We start from the raw sequence: 12569 nt of genomic DNA on the forward strand, positions 1-12569 counted from the left end.
AACTTCTGCTAGATAAAACCCCTAAGTGAGAGCATCCTTAGTGTTGCTGTGTTTAATGCTACCATTCCGACAAGCTTCCCCCATGCTGTGTGTATTTGCGCAGTTGGTGTTTTGCAGCCAACCACAGGATGCGACATCCTAATGTATCTTGTTTCAACCCATCCCTCTGGCTGGTCAAATTCAGAATTCCACCAGATTCTATTATTCTATGTATTCAGTATTTATCACAACTATACATTTGATGTGTGTACCTTCTATATTTTCATTGTAAAATTAGGGCTACGTTCTGTGTCAGGTCAGAAGAAAATTCTCTCTATTGATGTTAATAGCCTTGAGACCGCCATTGAACAGGTTATCAATTAGCCTAATCCTTCCCCCTTGCATGATTGACCTGTATTTTGCACTAAATGCCGTGTTGAAGTGCAGAGACATGGTTCCTTCCTTCCTTCCTGATTCTGCAGCCCAGGAACTTATGTGTCAATTTCTTCCTTAGTAAAGTCCTCCCAGCCTCTCAGGCTCCCTACTTCTCTGCTGTGAAGGTCTCATAAAACTTGCATGTAAACATCATCCTAAAACATTTTTAGAGATTGATATCATGCCTGGCAGTATGGTTTGAATAATCCATCTTCCCTTTGCAACTGAAAAGATCATACCTCTCTTATTTTCTAAGATTTTTCAAAGGCTGCCAGTGAGAGAGGAGGCTCTTAAGGAGCTTAGGGTCCATTAGAGGAACAGTGGGTCAACCAAGAAAGCCCAAGTCCCTGCCTCCTGGTATTTATTCCTTGGTGTAACACTCTGTCCTTGAGTGTGGGTGGTACTTGATTCAAACCAATAGAATATTATAAAGTAAAGGGATATGATTTCCATTACTAGATTATATGAGATTGTGATGTCTACCTCACTATTAAACCCTATTGTTTCTCAGCTTGCATACTTGGATAAAATACGGGGCCACATTAGAAAGGCCTACATAGCAAGGATTTGGGGGTAGCTTTTGGACACCAGCCAGCAAGCAACTGAGGCCTTCATGCTAACAGCCCCCAAGGAACTGAATTTTGTCCACCACCACCTTGGATGCAGAGCCTTCCCCAGCTGAGTCTTCAGATGTGACCCCAGCTTCGGCTGACACCTTGGCTGCAGCCCATTGAGGAATCTCAGTAGAGGATCCAGCTCAGCTATGCCATGCTACATAACAAATTATTACAAAACTAGAGGCCCAGTGCATGAAAATTCATGCACTGGAGGGGGAGGGGAGTCCCTCAGCTCAACCTGCCCCTCTCACAGTCTGGGAGCCCTCAGGGGCAGGAGGCGACCTGGTGATCAGAGGAAGGCAATGCCTCCATCACACCTCTGCTGCTGCCACTGCTGGCAGCACAAGCCTGAGCCTCGGGCGGCCCTGGGCAGCTGGGGGGCTGAGGGGATCGGGGCACTCTGGAGGCAGAAAGGACTGGGTGCCGCCATCTAGTGGCTGTGGGTGCTGCCATCTTTGAGGGCAGGGCAATCAATTAGCATATTCCCTCCTTATTGGCTGTGGGCACCACCATCTTTGAGACAGTGTGAGGGTCAATTAGCATATTCCTTCTTTATTAGATAGGATTAGCAGCTTGAAACTAATACAGGGAGACAGGTTAAAAAGCAGTTATAATTCAGCATAAGGAGATAGGACATAAAGATTCCTAGGAGACCATGTGATAGAAGGCAGGTAGCCCATCCCAAGTGTGTTAGAGATACTTTCACAATGGCATGTAGATGGTTTTATAATGACGTCTGAATATTCAAGAATTATATGAAAAGTGTACTTCATTAAAATACATATTTAATTGAGTAGCTATAATGTGCAAGACACAGTTATAGGCATTATGAAAAACACACACAAAGTAATCTCTGCTTTTGTGGAGATGGCATTCCATTAGTAAGATAATGAACTGATTAATATAGAGAATGAAGATCATGTTATGTGATGAGAAACACTGGTTGAGAGAAGTAGCTAGTGCAGATCTTTGCTAAGTATGAAGTGAGGGCATTGCGATATTTCTTCATCTGTATAACAGACTCCTAACCCCCCTCCTCCTTTGAGAATCTACAATTTCTAATTTTTCTGGATGTTGGTGCACATTTTCTCCCCCTTACTTACTCCCTCTTCTATTTCCCGTGAAAGCCAGGACTGAATAATAACTAACCACAGTACCCAAGTCCTCAAAGGACAAAGTAAGACTTTTTTCCTCCCAGAGCAAATCTCATTTGTCAGCACCACCCTGTAGCTGCACCAAGAGAGATGCTTGCTGAGTTTTCTCTCAGGGCCCAGCAGCTAGGATGATAGAATGAGAGATTTTTTCTTTCCCATGCTGAATCAGTTACCTCACAGGAAAAACAGGTGTACCAGCCCTTCAGTATCAAATACCATCTGAGAAAACACAGGATTATTTTCAAGAATTTAGCTGAAAGGGAAGAACAATAATTATTGAAACAAAAGCTAAGAAGATTTGGATGCAGTCCAAGTTATTCTAAAAGGAGATTTAACTAAAGAGAGGACAAAGTTCAATTAGTTCTCTGAAGCAAAGAGTGACTCAGGGTCATGAGAAAGATATGAATATACCTTGCATGGGGATACAATGTCACCCACAGACAGAATACTGCCTGTACAGGTGGGAATCCATTGTGAAACAATAAAAAGGGGAGAACCAAGATGGTGGCATAGGTTAATGCTGGAGCTTGCTGCCTCGAACAACCACTTCAAAAATACAACTAAAAGATGGAAGGGACATCATCCAGAACCACAGGAAGGCTGGCTGAGTGGAAGTTCTACAACTAGGAGGAAAGAGGATCTTATCGAATCGTTTATGTTTTAAGCATATTGCATCATCCAGTACTAACTGCTGCACCCAGAGAGGCTCCCAGCACATAGGTGGTGCTCGATAAATATTTGTGGAATGAATGTGGTTGACCTCTGAGCATAGTTACACTGGCTAGTTTTGTTATTCTCTGTCCTGAGATTCTGTGAACTCCAAACTGTTTCTAAATTCTTCTTAAAAGTTGCATCCTACACTGAGCTCAGCTCTGGGGAACTGACAGGCCCATCTCACAGGGGAACAGACTGACAGCAATTTTCATCCCTCCCCTCAAGGCCCTACTGATTACAGCAGTGACAGTTTTCAGCAGGTACAGCCACGCTCCGCTGAGTGACATATCTAATCACAAGGAAGGCAGCAGCACAGCAGGCTGGCATGACCAGCGTCCACAGGGAGGGAATATGAACACGTGCGAGATAACAGCCCTAGGGAGATTTCACGATTGCAGGAGACACTTTGAGGGCACAGCTCCAGCCATGAGCCAGTCAGGAAGAAAGAAACCATGCTGACTATTTACTAGTAAATGGGGGGAAATGCAATGTGGGGAACTGGTATTCAAATTGTGGGAGCATCTGGGAAGCCAACCAGGGAACGATAGAGCCACCAGAGGTTCGCAGAAACAGGCAGCCACTGCTTGCTGCTCATGTAGCTGAGACAAAGGAAGCCACAGGACAATTTCAGCCCAGAGCATGTGGGGGCATCCCTGGCAGGGGCTGCAGGCATGGTGGGCCCTCTGGGTGAGAGTTAGAAGTACTGACAAGAGAGAAGCTGCTGTTGCCTTCCTCAAAAAAGGAGGGAAATATACCCAGACACCTCCCTCCATTTCTAATCCTCCCCTCATTGCCTCCCAATTCCCAAATCCAGCTGGCAACCAGCAGACAGGGAAGCCAGGACACAGTCTACAGAGGGAAGCCCTTCCAGCTGCGATCTCAACAAAAGGTTAAAAAGGTTCTGAGAACCAGCAGTATCATCAGACAACCCAGCTGCTCCTGGCCCAGTGTCCTAAATTGCATTGCTGAAAGCAGCCTCTTCATATTCCCTGCAGATGGGGCCAGAACACTGGATTTCTTTTTTTGTTTTTTGTTTTTTTTTTTCAATTACAGTTGACATACAATGTTTCATTAATTTCAATGTACAGCATAATAGACATTTATCTAACCTATGAAATGATCACCCCAATAAGTCTATCAAGCATCTGACACCATGCATAGCTATTACAATATTATTAACTATACTAGAGGCCCAATGCACGGATTCATGCACTAGTGGGATCCGTAGCCAATCCCCACAGGCACAATCCAGGCAGGAGAGAGGCCAATCCTGTGTGTTGAGCATCTGTCCCCTGGTGGTCAGTGAGTGTCATAGCAACCAGTCACTTAGGCTTGTATTATTTTTAAATTAAATATTTATTGTTCAGATTATTACAGTTGTTCCTCTTTTTTCCCCCGATAACTCCCCTCCACCCAGTCCCCCCCCACCCTCCTCCCTCACTCCCCACCCATTGTCCTCATCCATAGGTGCATGATTTTTATCCAGTCTCTTCCCACACCCCCCACACCCCTTCCCCCTCCAAGAATAGTCAGCTCACTCCCTTTCTATGCCCCTGATTCTATTATAATCACCAGTTTATTCTGTTCATCAGATTTTTTATTCACTTGATTTTTAGATTCACTTGTTGATAGATGCATGTTTGTTGTTCATAATTTGTATCTTTACCTTTTTCTTTTTCTTCCTCTTCTTAAAGGATACCTTTCAGCATTTCACATAATACTGGTTTGGTGGTGATGAACTCCTTTAGCTTTTTCTTATCTGTGAAGCTCTTTATCTGACCTTCAATTCTGAATGATAGCTTTGCTGGATAAAGTAATCTTGGTTGTAGGTTCTTGCTATTCATCACTTTGAATATTTATTGCCACTCCCTTCTAGCCTCAGCAGGTACAGCCACGCTCCGCTGAGTGACATATCTAATCACAAGGAAGGCAGCAGCACATCAGGCTGGCATGACAAGCGTCCACAGGGCGGACGCAAAGTTTCTGTTGAGAAATCAGCTGACAGTCGTATGGGTACTCCCTTGTAGGTAACTGACTGTTTTTCTCTTGCTGCTTTTAAGATTCTCTCTTTGTCTTTTGCTCTTGGCATTTTAATTATGATGTGTCTTGGTGTGGTCCTCTTTGGATTCTTTTTGTTTGGGGTTCTCTGCACTTCCTGGACTTGTAAGTCTATTTCTTTCACCAGGTAGGGGAAGTTTTCTGTCATTATTTCTTCAAATAGGTTTTTTTTTTTTTAATTTTTTATTGCTTAGAGTATTACAAAGGGTATTACATATGTGTCCTTTTTTTCCCCTGCCCTTGACAATCCCCCGGCCTCCGCTACCCCCCAGTGTCTTATGTCCATTGGTTATGCTTATATGCATGCATACAAGTCCTTCGGTTGATCTCTTACCCCCTCCCCTCTTCGGCCCCCCACCCTCCCCGGCCTTCCCCCTGCAGTTTGACAATCTATTTGAGGCAGTTCTGCCTCTGTATCTATTATTGTTCAAAGGTTTATAATGGTCTCTATTATCCATGAATGTGTGAGATCATGTGGTATTTTTCCTTCATTGACTGGCTTATTTCACTTAGCATAATGCTCTCCAGTTCCATCCATGCCATTGCAAATGGTAAGAGTTCCTTCTTTTTTACAGCAGCATAATATTCAATTGTGTAGATGTACCACAGTTTTCTAATCCATTCATCTACTGATGGGCACTTAAGCTGTTTCCAGATCTTAGCTATGGTGAATTGTGCTGCTATGAACATATGGGTGCATAGATCCTTTCTGATTGGTGTTTCTGATTTCTTGGGATCTATTCCTAGAAGTGGGATCACAGGGTCAAATGGGAGTTCCATTTTTAGTTTTTGTTTTATTTTATTTTATTTATTTTAATTTTTTTATTGCTTAAAGTATTACAAAGGGTATTACATATGTGTCCTTTTTTTCCCCGCCCTTGACAATCCCCTGGCCTCCCCTACCCCCGACTGTCTTATGTCCACTGGTTATGCTTATATGCATGCATACAAGTCCTTCAGTTGATCTCTGACCCCCCTCCCTCCTGCCCCGCAACCCTCCCCGGCCTTCCCACTGCAGTTTGACAATCTGTTTGAGGCAGTTCTGCCTCTGTATCTATTATTGTTCAAAAGTTTATAATGGTCTCTATTATCCATGAATGTGTGAGATCATGTGGTATTTTTCCTTCATTGACTGGCTTATTTCACTTAGCATAATGGTCTCCAGTTCCATCTATGCCATTGCAAATGGTAAGAGTTCCTTCTTTTTTACAGCAGCATAGTATTCCATCGTGTAAATGTACCACAGTTTTCTAATCCATGCACCTACTGATGGGCACTTAGGCTGTTTCCAGATCTTAGCTATGGTGAATTGTGCTGCTATGAACATATGGGTGCATAGATCCTTTCTGATTGGTGTTTCTGATTTCTTGGGATCTATTCCTAGAAGTGGGATCACAGGGTCAAATGGGAGTTCCATTTTTAGTTTTTGTTTTATTTTATTTTATTTTATTTATTTTAATTTTTTTATTGCTTAAAGTATTACAAAGGGTATTACATATGTGTCCTTTTTTTCCCCGCCCTTGACAATCCCCTGGCCTCCCCTACCCCCGACTGTCTTATGTCCATTGGTTATGCTTATATGCATGCACACAAGTCCTTCAGTTGATCTCTGACCCCCCTCCCTCCTGCCCCGCAACCCTCCCCGGCCTTCCCGCTGCAGTTTGACAATCTGTTTGAGGCAGTTCTGCCTCTGTATCTATTATTGTTCAAAAGTTTATAATGGTCTCTATTATCCATGAATGAGTGAGATCATGTGGTATTTTTCCTTCATTGACTGGCTTATTTCACTTAGCATAATGGTCTCCAGTTCCATCTATGCCATTGCAAATGGTAAGAGTTCCTTCTTTTTTACAGCAGCATAGTATTCCATCGTGTAAATGTACCACAGTTTTCTAATCCATTCATCTACTGATGGGCACTTAGGCTGTTTCCAGATCTTAGCTATGGTGAATTGTGCTGCTATGAACATATGGATGCACATATCCTTTCTGATTGGTGTTTCTGGTTTCTTGGGATATATTCCTAGAAGTGGGATCACAGGGTCAAATGGGAGTTGCATTTCCAGCTTTTTGAGGAAACTCCATACTGTCTTCCATAGTGGCTGCACCAGTCTGCATTCCCATCAGCAGTGCACAAGTGTTCCTTTTTCTCCACATCCTCTCCAGCACTTGTCGTTTGTTGATTTGTTGATGATAGCCAGTCTGACAGGTGTGAGATGGTACCTCATTGTTGTTTTGATTTGCATCTCTCAGATGATTAGTGACTTTGAGCTTGTTTTCATATGTCTCTTGGCTTTCTGAATGTCCTCTTTTGAAAGGTGTCTATTTAGGTCCTTTGTCCATTTTTTTGATTGGATTGTTTATCTTCCTTTTGTTAAGTTGTATGAGTTCCCTATAAATTTTGGAGATTAGGCCCTTATCAGATATGACATTGGCAAATATGTTTTCTCACACAGTGGGTTTTCTTGTTGTTTTGTTGATGTTTTCTTTTGCTGTGCAGAAGCTCTTTATTTTGATGTAGTCCCATTTGTTCATTTTCTCTTTTGTTTCAAGTGCCCTAGGAGCTGTATCAGTGAAGAAATTGTTTTGGCATATGTCTGAGATTTTGTTGCCTTTGGATTCTTCTAGAATTTTTATGGTTTCCCATCGTATATTTAAGTCCTTTATCCATTTTGAGTTTATTCTTGTGTATGGTGTAAGTTGATGGTCCAGTTTCATTTTCTTGCATGTATCTGTCCAATTTTCCCAACACCATTTATTGAAGAGACTATCTTGGCTCCATTGAATGTTCTTTCCTCCTTTGTCAAATATTAATTGAGCATATTGGTTCGGGCCGATTTCTGGGCTCTCTATTCTATTCCATTGATCTATATATCTCTTCTTGTGCCAGTACCAGGCAGTTTTGAGAACAGTGGCTTTGTAATACAGCTTGATATCTGGTATTGAGATCCCACCTACTTTGTTCTTTCTCAGGATTGCTGCAGCTATTTGGGGTCTTTTTTTTTTATCCCAGATGAATATTTGGAGAGTTCATTCTAGATCTGTGAAGTATGTCGTTGGTATTTTAATGGGAAGTGTGTTGAATTTATAGATTGCTTTGGGTAGTATGGACATTTTAATGATGTTGATTCTACCAATCCATGAACACGGTATGTTCTCCATCTGTTTATGTCTTCCTCTATCTCTTTTTTCAATGTCCTGTAGTTTTCTGAGTAGAGGTCTTTTACCTCTTTAGTTAAGTTTATTCCTAGGTAGCTTAATTTTTTTGGTGCGATGGTAAATGGGATTGTTTTTCTAATCCCTCTTTCTGACAGTTCACTATTGGTGTATAGAAATGCCTCAGATTTCTTGGGGTTAATTTTATATCCTGCTACATTGCCAAATTCATGTATTAAGTCTAGTAGCTTTTTGATGGAGTCTTTAGGGTTTTGTATGTATAATATCATGTTGTCTGCAAATAAGGACAGTTTTACTTCCTCTTTTCCAATTTGGATGCCTTTTATTTCTTCTTCTTGCCTAATTGCAATGGCTAATACTTCCAGTACTATGTTGAACAAGAATGATGACAGTGGGCATCCCTGTCTTGTTCCTGTTCTTAGGGGAAATGGTGTTAGCTTTTGTGCATTGAGTATGATGTTGGCTGTGGGCCTGCCATATATGGCTTTTATTATGTTGAGGTATGATCCTTCTACTCCCACCTTGCTGAGAGTTTTTATCAAAAACGGGTGTTGGATTTTGTCAAATGCTTTTTCTGCATCAATTGATATGACTATGTGGTTTTTTTCTTTCATTTTGTTTATGAGATGTATCACGTTTATTGATTTGCGGATATTGTACCGTCCTGCATCCCCGGGATAAATTCCACTTGGTCATGGTGTATGATCTTTCTGATGTACTGCTGGATCTGATTTGCTAAGATTTTGTTGAGGATTTTGGCATCTATGTTCATGAGGGATATTGGCCTGTAATTCTCTTTCATTGTGTTGTCTTTACCTGCTTTTGGTATTAGGGTGATGCTGGCTTCATAGAATGAGCTTGGAGGTGTTCCTTCCTCTTGAATTTTTTGTAGTAGTCTAAGGAGGGTAGGTTTTAGTTCTTCCTTGAAAGTTTGGTAAAACTCCCCTGAGAAGCCATCTGGTCCTGGGCTTTTGTTTGCTGGAAGCTTTTTGATGACTGCTTCAATTTCTTCCATAGTTATTGGCCTATTGAGATTTTTAGATTCTTCCTGATTGAGTGCTGGAATGTTGTATTTTTTTAGGAATTTTTCCATTTCCTCCAGGTTGTCTAGTTTGTTGGAGTAGAGCTGTCCATAGTATTTTTTAACAATCATTTGTATTTCTTTGGGGTTGGTTGTTATTTCCCTCTATCATTTCTGATTTTGTTTATTTGGGTCCTCTCTCTTTGCTTCTTGGTGAGCCTGGCTAGAGGTTTGTCAATCTTGTTTATCCTTTCAAAGAACCAGCTCTTGGTTTCGTTGATTTTCTGTATTTTTTTTTGGTCTCTATGTCATTTATTTCTGCTCTAATCTTTATTATCTCCTTCCTTCTGCTCACTCTGGGGTTTTCTTGTTGCTCTCTTTCTAATCCTTTGAGTTGTAGAGTAAGATGATTTACTACCATTTTTTTCTTGTTTTTTGAGATAGGCCTGTAGAGCTATAAACTTCCCTCTCAGGACTGCTTTCATTGTGTCCCATAGGTTTTGGATTGTTGTGTTTTCATTGTCATTAGTTTCCAGGATGTTTTTAATTTCTTCTTTGATCTCATTGGCAACCCAATCAATATTTAATAACATGCTATTCAGCTTCCAAGTGTTTGAGTATTTTGGGTTGTTTTTATTGTAGTTTATTTCTAATATTATGCCATCGTGGTCTGAGAAGATGCTTTTTATGATTTCAATCTTCTTGAATTTGGGGAGACTTTGCTTGTGACCCAATATGTGGTCTATTTTTGAATCTGTCCCATGAGCACTTGAGTAGAATGTATATTCCGAGGCTTTGGGGTGAAGTGTTCTGAAGATGTCAATTAAGCCCATCTGATCTAGTGAGTCATTTAGGATTGCTGTTTCTTTGCTGATTGTCTTGAGGATTTATCCAGTGATGTCAGTGGTGTATTAAAGTCCCCTACTATGATTGTATTGTTGTTGATCTCTCCTTTGATATCTTCCAGGAGTTTTTTTTACGTATTTGGGTGCTCCTGCATTGGGTGCATAAATGTTTACCAGGGTTATATCTTCTTGTTGTATTGATCCCTTTAGTATTATGAAGTGGCCTTCCTTATTTCTTGTTATGGCCTTCACTTTGAGGTTTATTTTGTCCAATATAATTATTGCTACCCCAGCTTTCTTTTTCTTTCCATTTGCCTGAAAGATATTTTTCCATCCCTTCACTTTCAGTCTGTGTGAGTCCCTTCTAATCAGGTGGGTCTCTTGTAGACAGCAAATGTATGGGTCATGTTTTTTTATCCATTCAGCCACACGATGTCTTTTGGTTGGAGCATTTAGTCCATTTACGTTTAAAGTTATTATTGAAAGGTACTTGTTTGTAGCCATTTCTATTTTTTTGTGGCTGTTTTCTTTCTGGGCTTTTTATTTCTTCTTTTTACACCAGTCCCTTTAGCATTTCTTGCATGGCTGGCTTGGTGGTGATGAACTCCCTTAGCCTTTTTTTGTCTGTGAAGCTTCTTATTTCCCCTTCAATTTTGAATGATAGCCTTGCTGGATAGAGTATTCTTGGATTCAGTCCTTTGCTTTGCATCACTTGTAAATTTCTGTCCATTCTTTTCTGGCCTGATGTGTTTCTGTTGAGAAATCGTTTGATAATCTGATGGGGGATCCTTTGTAGGTAACTCTCTGTTTCTCTCTTGCAGCCTTTAAGATTCTCTCTTTGTCTTGTACATTTGCCATCGTTATTATGACGTGTCTTGGTGTGGGTCTTTTGGGGTTCATCTTGCATTGGACTCTCTGTACTTGTGTAACTTTTTTCTTCCCCACCGCAGGGAAGTTTTCTGTCATTATTTCTTCAAATAGATTTTCTAATTCTTGCTGCTCTTTCTGTCCTTCTTGCAGCCCTATTATGTGTATGTTACTTCGTTTCATGTTGTCCCGAAGCTCCCTTAGGCTCTCTTCCTATTTTTTAATTTTTTTCTCGAGTTGCTGTTCAGATTGAGCTTGTTTCTCTGCCTTATCTTCTAACTCACTAATTCGGTCCTCTGCTTCTTCTAGTCTGCTGCTGAAACTTTCCATGGTGTTTTTGATTGTAGCTATATCACTTTTCATTTCTTCCTGATTCTTGCATAGGTTGTTGATTTTCTCATCCATCCGGTGAATGAACTGTACAACCATTATTCTGAATTCTTTTTCTGTCATGTTGCACGCTTCAACTTCATTAATTTCCTTTCTTGGTGATTCCTCATTGTCTTTCCTCTGGGTGTTGTGTTGTCTCTTCATTCTGATTATCTCCTGATGGTTCAAAGGTCGAGTTGCATGGGCCTGGGCCGTGTGCAGTGGGAGCCTCCCACCACCCTAGTGTCACTGAAGAGCTCTGACACTAAGATGTGTGGTTGTTGTTGGTTGATGGGAACCAGGCTCGCTCTGAGTCAGTGTTGCCAGTGCTCAATGTGGCCTTGTACGTGCCCTTAGAATTAGGGACCCTGCCTGCACCGTGTTGAAATAGAGACCCCCCTGGAGTGTGTTGGAAACCAGAGTCCCCTAGCATGCGCCAGGAGTCAGAGTTCCTCAAGAGTCCAGTATCAGAGCCTCTGTTGCTTTGCGTGACCTCGCCTTGAGAATCAGGGTCCCTGTGTGCCCTTGCACCAGGAATTGGGTTCACTGGCCCTCAGTATGAATGCACAGGGAATCAGGATCTCAGGGGCAGGTGATAAGAAACACAGTCAAGTCACTGGTGCTTGGTGCTGCCTCCTGTCCCGAGAAACGGGGCCCCTGGGCCTGTGGTACATGGACAAATTCCCGTTCACGATTGCTCCCAGCCCAGAGCTCAGAAGCCGAAGTGCGCGTAGGATCAGTTCCAAAGTGCTCGCGCACTTCCAGGCCAAAGTTCCTGCAGCGCTGAGGCCCCGGCAAGGGGTGGGTCTATCAGTTACTCTGGAGCTGCCTGCGAGCCTGCAGGAAGGGGGGATGGGCTCTGTTACTCAAGGATCTGCCGCAGGGATTTCTGAACTTTTGGTGTCCGCAGGTCTGTGGCTGTGGTCGCAGGTCTCTGTCCCCAGTGGCTGCAGGGTCCTGGTATGCGTCTGAGATCAGACTGGGTGGTGCTGAGGCCAGGATCCTAGTCTCAAGCAGCTCTGTTTCCCGAGATGGCGTGGTCGCTGCACCTGTGCTGGCCGCCCAGGAGTGTCCGCGCAGGGAGCGGGACTCCCCAGCCTAAGACTGCCCGGTTTAGCAGCCCCTTAGAAGACCTGCAGAATCTAACTGTCCCTAGCTCATACACACACACCACACACGTCCACACACTCCTCTATCACTTCCTTGCACTCTCACACTCTCTCCCTCCCTACCTTCCTGCTGGTCACCATTTTTCAGGTGTGAACAACGAATGTTTTATCTCCAAACCCTGGTGTCATTCCTAAAATGCTCATATAAGAAGCTTCATTGATGAA

General features: G+C 42.4%; 1 protein-coding gene and 1 pseudogene across 4 annotated transcripts in view; one reads left to right on the top strand and one right to left on the bottom strand.

Moving 5' to 3' along the window:
- LOC138992450 (ankyrin repeat domain-containing protein 26-like) overlaps positions 1 to 12569 on the top strand; it is a 57890-nt gene that overhangs the window by 5692 nt on the left and 39629 nt on the right. For 2 of the 4 annotated variants that reach the window (XM_070391248.1, XM_070391276.1), the window contains exon 2: positions 4776 to 4922. The exons of 1 other annotated variant lie outside the window; for it this stretch is intronic. The gene's annotated coding sequence lies outside the window, so the exon portion shown is untranslated. Of the gene's footprint in view, positions 1 to 4775; positions 4927 to 12569 lie in introns of those variants that run through there. One more of the 4 variants, XM_070391258.1, reaches the window with a different exon arrangement.
- The window catches only part of LOC139020938 (glutamate dehydrogenase 1, mitochondrial-like), a 5006-nt pseudogene continuing 4925 nt past the window's right edge, over positions 12489 to 12569 (bottom strand).

Source organism: Myotis yumanensis, unplaced genomic scaffold (genome assembly GCF_028538775.1).
Source record: "Myotis yumanensis isolate MYYU_CA2020_CCGP unplaced genomic scaffold, mMyoYum1.0.hap1 SCAF_1, whole genome shotgun sequence".
Classification (NCBI taxonomy): Eukaryota; Metazoa; Chordata; class Mammalia; order Chiroptera; family Vespertilionidae; genus Myotis; species Myotis yumanensis.